The sequence below is a fragment of the Polyergus mexicanus genome, unplaced genomic scaffold, assembly GCF_030449975.1.
Source record: "Polyergus mexicanus isolate NDT 795.1 unplaced genomic scaffold, iyPolMexi1.0 SCAF_31, whole genome shotgun sequence".
NCBI classification, from domain to species: domain Eukaryota; kingdom Metazoa; phylum Arthropoda; class Insecta; order Hymenoptera; family Formicidae; genus Polyergus; species Polyergus mexicanus.
The window spans coordinates 218,339-225,000 of record NW_027223351.1 but is presented as its reverse complement, the minus strand read 5'-3'; positions in this window follow the sequence as shown (position 1 = coordinate 225,000).

The window sequence follows — 6,662 nt, the reverse complement described above, 5'->3', positions numbered from 1 at the left end:
AGACGCGCACCGGTCGCTACGGGCCTGGCACCCTCTACGGGTAAGTGGCCCCATTCAAGATGGACTTGGACGCGACGCGACACCTCGGGATAAGCGGATCCTCCCAAACACCACATTTCCCTGCGGCGGAACCGCGGGATTCGGTGCTGGGCTCTTTCCTGTTCGCTCGCCGCTACTAAGGAAATCCTAGTTAGTTTCTTTTCCTCCGCTTAATAATATGCTTAAATTCAGCAGGTAATCTCGCCTGCTCTGAGGTCGTCAAAGAGTTTAGTTTTCGATAACCGTGGCCGCGCCGCCTCCTCCGCCGGCTCTTTTCTCACTTACTCCCACCCTCTCTCTCTCTCCCTCAACGGGGAGAGATGGAGAGAGGAGTGAGAGAGAGATAGATAGAGAGCGAGCGTCGGGAGAGCGGCAGCGCCGGCACAGCGACTTCGCATTGTACTCGGAGGAGTGGCGAGGAGACGTGTTGTTTGTGACAACGACTCTTCCACGCGCGGCTCGCAGCCGCTAATAGGAGGAAATGTAAGCCGATCGAATCTCGTTCGAGTTCTCTGCTTGCAAACAACGAATAAGATCGGCGCGGATCGCGTCATCTTCGATCGCCGGGGACGCGAGATACATTGCGAGCGAGTGTGCGCGTACACGTACATCTCTATCACCCACATCCTTCAAACTTTCTCTCCGCATATCGTGTGTTATGCACGGATATGGGATACGGGGCGAATCGGATTCAACGAGTACACGACGACGCGTGCCGGTCCCCTATATTCGTTTTCGAGAATTTCGTGGACTCGGACAAGCGGTCGGCTCGCGATTCACCCGCAGCTCAGCACAACCCATTGCGTCTGTGCGGAAGTGCTGGCTCCCGGCTTCTCCTTTTACGTTGCATCGTGCTACTTCCAGCACAGTGACGAGATTGAGAAGCACCTCAGACACCTCGAGACGGTGCTTCGTTCGCTGAGGGGGAAGAGGCTTATAGTTGCGGTAGATGCCAATGCTCGATCGTCACTCTGGGGTTCCCAAGAGACAGACGAAAAAGGTGCAAAATTCGAAGACCTTATCAGAGCACACGGCATAGAAGTGGTCAATGACGCTGGACAGGGGCCCACTTATTGGACGACAAGAGGTTCGTCATTCATCGACGTAACCTTAGCGTCGCCCTCCGTGAGCCAGTTCATCGGCGAATGGAAAGTGAGGGCCGACTGGACTAGCAGCGACCACAACTCCATAGATATCAGGTTGAGGGTGCCGAGAGAGAAAGGTAGAGGGGACACCGCGAACACAAGGTTCGACACTCGTCGGGCCGACTGGGAAAGATTCTCCGAAAGCCTGACTGATCTTTCAAGGTCCAAGCTCGAGGTCCTTGACCTGAATTCGGTGTAGGACGTAGAGAATATGGCCGAGACCCTCGCAACAGTCCTCAGCGAGGCATGTACGGCTTCGATGCCTAGAAAACGGCGTTTCCGTAAGTCAAACCCGTGGTGGACTAGAGAATTGACAATCTCAAAGAAGAGGCTTTATAGATCGAAACGTGCCCTCCAAAAGGGGCAGGACAAACCTTTGTGCCATGAAATGCTGCTGGAATACCGTTCTTCTTTACGGCAACACAGCAGAATGGTCAAAAAGGTAAAGCTCGCAAGCTGGCAGGAATTTGTTATGTCGTACGGCAACTCGGAACCTTGGGGCTTCGTCTATAAGCAACAAGCGGAAAAACTCTGAGTAGAGAGTATTCTCAGTACACTCCGGCGTAGTAGTACTTTGTCTACTATCAGTTTAGAAGAAACAGCCAGCTACCTTTTGGACGTACACGTCCCAGATGACCGGATAGCGAAAGAAACGCCCCAACAAAGCGCATTAAGGGAGAATGTGCTCGTTGCGCCCGATACGGACGATGCTTCTTTCTTCACAGAAGTAGAAATGGTCAAGGCGTCTAAAACCTTTAGGAACGATAAAGCACCAGGTCTCGACCTCATTGAGGTTAGAGTGCTGAAGGCCGCGATAAAAGTGATCCCCGGTCGGATCACGAAATTATTTAATGGGTGCCTTCAGTGGGGCGTCTTTCCTTCAGCCTAGAAGGTTGGCTCACTTCGAGTCCTACTGAAGGACGAGGACAAGGATGAAAAGAACCCAAAATCTTACAGCCCCATCTGTCTCCTTTCCGTGGTAGGGTAGTAACTCTTTGAGAAACTAATTAAGCTTCGCCTTACGGACACGTCATTGGCTCCGGGTAAAGTCTCTGATCGGCAGTTCGGCTTTATGGCTGGAAGATCGACGGAGGACGCGATTGTGGAGTTGCGTCGTATGGTCTCTGCCTCTGAAAAGAGGTATGCCGTCGCGCTGCTTTTCGACATCTCGAGGGCTTTTGACAATGTCTGGTGGCCTCTTGTGTTAGACGCGTTAAAATCTGGAGGTTGCCCGCGGAATGTTTTCGGAGTACTGCCAAGTTACTTCGACAACCGTAGGGTTAAGCTCACTTTTGGTTCTTCGGAGGTTTCAAAGCGGGCCACAAGGGGGTGCCGCAGGGCTCTGTTCTTGGTCCGGCCTGCTGGAACCTCATGTTCGACGACCTTCTAAAACTTCTGGAAGTCTCGAACATCCTATTTGCGGCTTATGCGGATGACTTGGTAGTGATCGTTAACGGTAATTTGCGGAAAGATATCGAAGTAGAAGGTCAACGCGCGGTAGACCTTATAACAAATTGGTGTAAATTCGCGAAGCTACAGGTATCGGAACGAAAGACCGAAGCAATCGTCTTAAAGAGCGACGCGATCGTAAGAAACCCGATAAGTAGACGGGGAGGAGACCGCCCGGAAAGGAAGCGGAAAAATAATAGAAGAATCGTCGATTTCGTAAATAGGTCGCCAACGATAGAAGTCAACAACACGAAAATACGATTTAGGGAAACGGTTAGATACTTAGGAGTGCATCTAGATAGGTGTATGGAAGTAAAGTCGCACTGCCAAAAATTAAGTAGCAAAACCGGGTTGCTATTCGGGAAATTAGGTAAGTTAGCTAGAGCCGCGTGGGGTTTTAAATATAAAACACTTTCCACAATATATCGTGTGGTCTTCCAGTGCGTAACGTACGCCGCCGCGGGGTGGGTCGATTTATATACGGAGAGTGATATTAGAATCCTTAGAGCCGCGCAGCGTAGAGCGTTAATCTCGATAACCGGCGCTTACCGTACAGCGTCCTGGGAATCGCTTTGTGTCGTGGCCGGGATGACACCCGTCGACATTTTATTAAAAGAGTACGTCGCGAGATATAATGCGCGTAAGGGGTTGACCGCGGAAATAGGAAACGTAATAATAGCCGCGGAAATAGAGAAAAAAAAATCGTTTGAGCGTATCCGGGAAGAGGCAATAAATATGTGGCAGACAAAATGGTCTTCATCCATGAAAGGTCGTACCACGTTTGCCTTCTTCAAGGACATCCGCCAAAGATTGGCCACACGGTCCTTGGAAACCAATTATTGGAGCACACAGGCCCTCACTGGACACGGAGACTTCCGGGAGCGACTCGAGTCGCTTGGTCTCGCCGATAGTGATGTGTGCGTATGCGGGAGTGGAATAGACACGGTTCAACACTTCTTATTGGACTGTCCACTTTTTGACTCGCAGAGGGAGGCTCTGCGTGATTTGGTTCCACAAAGCGAATGGCGATGGCCGGAGGCGGCACACTTTTTCGTGTCGAGCTCAGAGGTCTATGCAGCATTCGCTGATTTTTGTTGCGAATCCCTCTGGCTGAAGGAATTCGAATCGCAGTCGTAGTTATTGTTTAGGACAGATCGTTCAGCTGGGGAAGTCGGAGTCCTCCGCCATGAAGATGCGGTCCCGTAATCTTCTCGGACAAGCCGCACATCCGAATGATCTCGCGTCTTATAGTATTAAGTTCAAGATTAAATAGGTAGGTTTCCAAAAATCTGTTATCCAATGGCTTTCGAGTCATTTCCTCCCTTACCCATCCAAACCTTATAACATTTCCTCCTAAATCTCTGCTCAAACAAGGTCAAGGCGTGTATCCGGGTCGGGATACAATGGACAGGCCTCCCCTTGGTTTCCCGTGGGCGCGTTGGTAAGCAAAGGGATCGCTGAGTGTGTGGACCGGCGGACTAGGCGGCCCTGAAGAAGGAAGGTGGGCTTGCAGGCGCGGACAAACTGTCCATCCTGCGCATAAGATCCCGCAGGCGCTGGATTTTTTCATCGCCCGTCTCGGGGCAACGTCGCTAGGCAGTGGATACCGTAGTAGCGTATGCCTGTTTGGGCAATGTAGCACGAATCGTCGCCTCCGGGTGGCGATTCACACAATAACTGTCCCTATCTACTCCCCCCAGGAGCTGCCATTGTTCGGCAATATGCGGTACGGGTCTGGCGCACCCGGGGTACCTGAGCTCGTCCCAAGCCAAGGTTAGAGGCAGCGTGCTGAGGGCTGCATGGCTGCGGGGACGTAAACCAGCGCGGTTGCGAGCGATCTCTCTAGAGCACCAGGCGCAACTCTAGAGTATTTTAGCGCCTTATCTAGGCATAGGGGGCTCTGCCTGGAGGGACTCTTTAGACCCGCCATTCTCGTGGGAATAACATGGAAATTAATACATTTAAAAACAAAAATACTGGGGATGAGAGGGATGAGGAGGAAGAACAAGCACGTAGAGAGGAGTACACAGAGAGACATAGTAGAACAAGTATAATCTCGTCATACACGGAAAATACGTCACAAGGAAACAAAAGGAAAAGAACTGAAATAGGCGACAGTGAAATAGAAACAGACAAGGAAAAAACATTAATGAATGAAGTAAAATATGAAGGAGAGGCCTTAGAGAGCTTTCTTTTTAATGAAACAAATAAAATAAGCAAACGTGCTATAAAACATATACTTTACAGATGGAGTACATTAGAAAGTAAGTTGCAGAACTTATATACAGAAAAAGAAAAACTGGCCGCAGTGCATAGAGGATGCCTAAAGGTAATGACGGCTAAAACGTACGCTCAAGCGGCGGATAACACTGGGCAAGTAGGATCTAAATTCGATAAAAACGTAAAAGGTAAACAAATAAACAATCAAACTCTCGACAGAAACATTACAAGAAACAGAAATAGATCAAAGAAAATAATGATAATAAAATCATACACAGAAAACGATACAAAAAGTGGTGACGAAATTTAAAAAATAGCCCTCGATGTGTTAAAACCTTATAAAGATAAAATAAGAATAAATAATATACGGAGATCCAGATACAGCTCTATTGCTATAGAAACAGAGGCGGTAGAGGACGTTGAAATGGTTAAAATGCTTTCCGTGGATTTTCGAAAAGCAGGTTTAAAAATAGAGCAACCCAGAAAGATTGGTCCATGTATATTAATATATGATATAGATAAACGTTAATTAAAGATGAAATACGCAACAATATATGGAATAAAAACTTAACAAGAGCGGGATTAACGAAACAACAACTTGATGATAAAATTATGTTTAGATTTAACAAATTATACAAAAAACAAAGATCCAAACCTGGTTAATTGGATAATAGAAGTTCCTGCGGCAGTTTTTGATATCCTATTAGATAGAGGAAGAGTATATATAGAATGGAAAGCTTGTAAAGTTCGAGAATTTTTAAATATTACTAGATGCTTTAAGTGTTTAGGATACGGACACACGTCAAAGAATTGTGCGAATGAACTCCCCTATTGTGAACACTGTGCTGAAAGCGGACATATCCATACGGAATGTCCCAAGAAAACTAGAGACGTCAAATATGCCTGTTGTGTAAGAGCAAAAAGAAAAGAAACAGGACACAGTATTAGAGATTCAAATTGCCCTGAGTACATAAAACAAGTAGCGAGATAGGGATTCTTCAATTAAATGCGCAGAGATCTACTTTAGTAGCTGGAGAGGTAAAAAAGATTGTAATAAAAAAAAACATTGACATACTATTGCTACAGGAACCATATACATACAAAGGGAAAGTCAAATTTAATTTATAACAAAGATATGACTGTAACACAAGTTGAGCAGATTAAGGATGAGCACTGTGTATGTGCACATGTAATTTCAGATGAAGGTGAATTTTATATAACATCCATATATTGTCAATTTTCTCATGGTATAGAACAGTATATAAATAAATTGGAAGCGGCTTTGGATCTGTCCAGAGGTATTAAAATGATAATCGGAGGAGATACAAATGCAAAATCCGTGCTATGGCACAATGCTAGTAATGATGTTAAAGGCGATAAATTCGAAGAGTTTATCGAATCAAATAACTTAATCATAATAAATAAAAGTAATAATTTCTCAACTTTCTCGACAGTCAACGGACAAGCAAATATCGATTAACCCTTGTTACACAAGACTTAAAAAATTACATAAGTCATTGGAGCGTAAAAGATGATTGGTGTAACAGCGATCGTAATGCAATCTATTTTGAATATATAAATGAAACGGCATGTGCAAGAAAAAAATTTATCTCAACTAAATTTAACCTTAAAACAGCTGATTGGGATAAGATAGGATTAAGCCTACAGTTAGAATTCAATAAAGAAAAGATGCAACAAATGATAAGGTTACCTGTGGATGAAATGGTCGTAGGTTTTAATGATAAAATCACAGAAATATGTAAAAAGAATATTAAGTATAAAAAAGATATAGAACGTAAAGTTGCATGG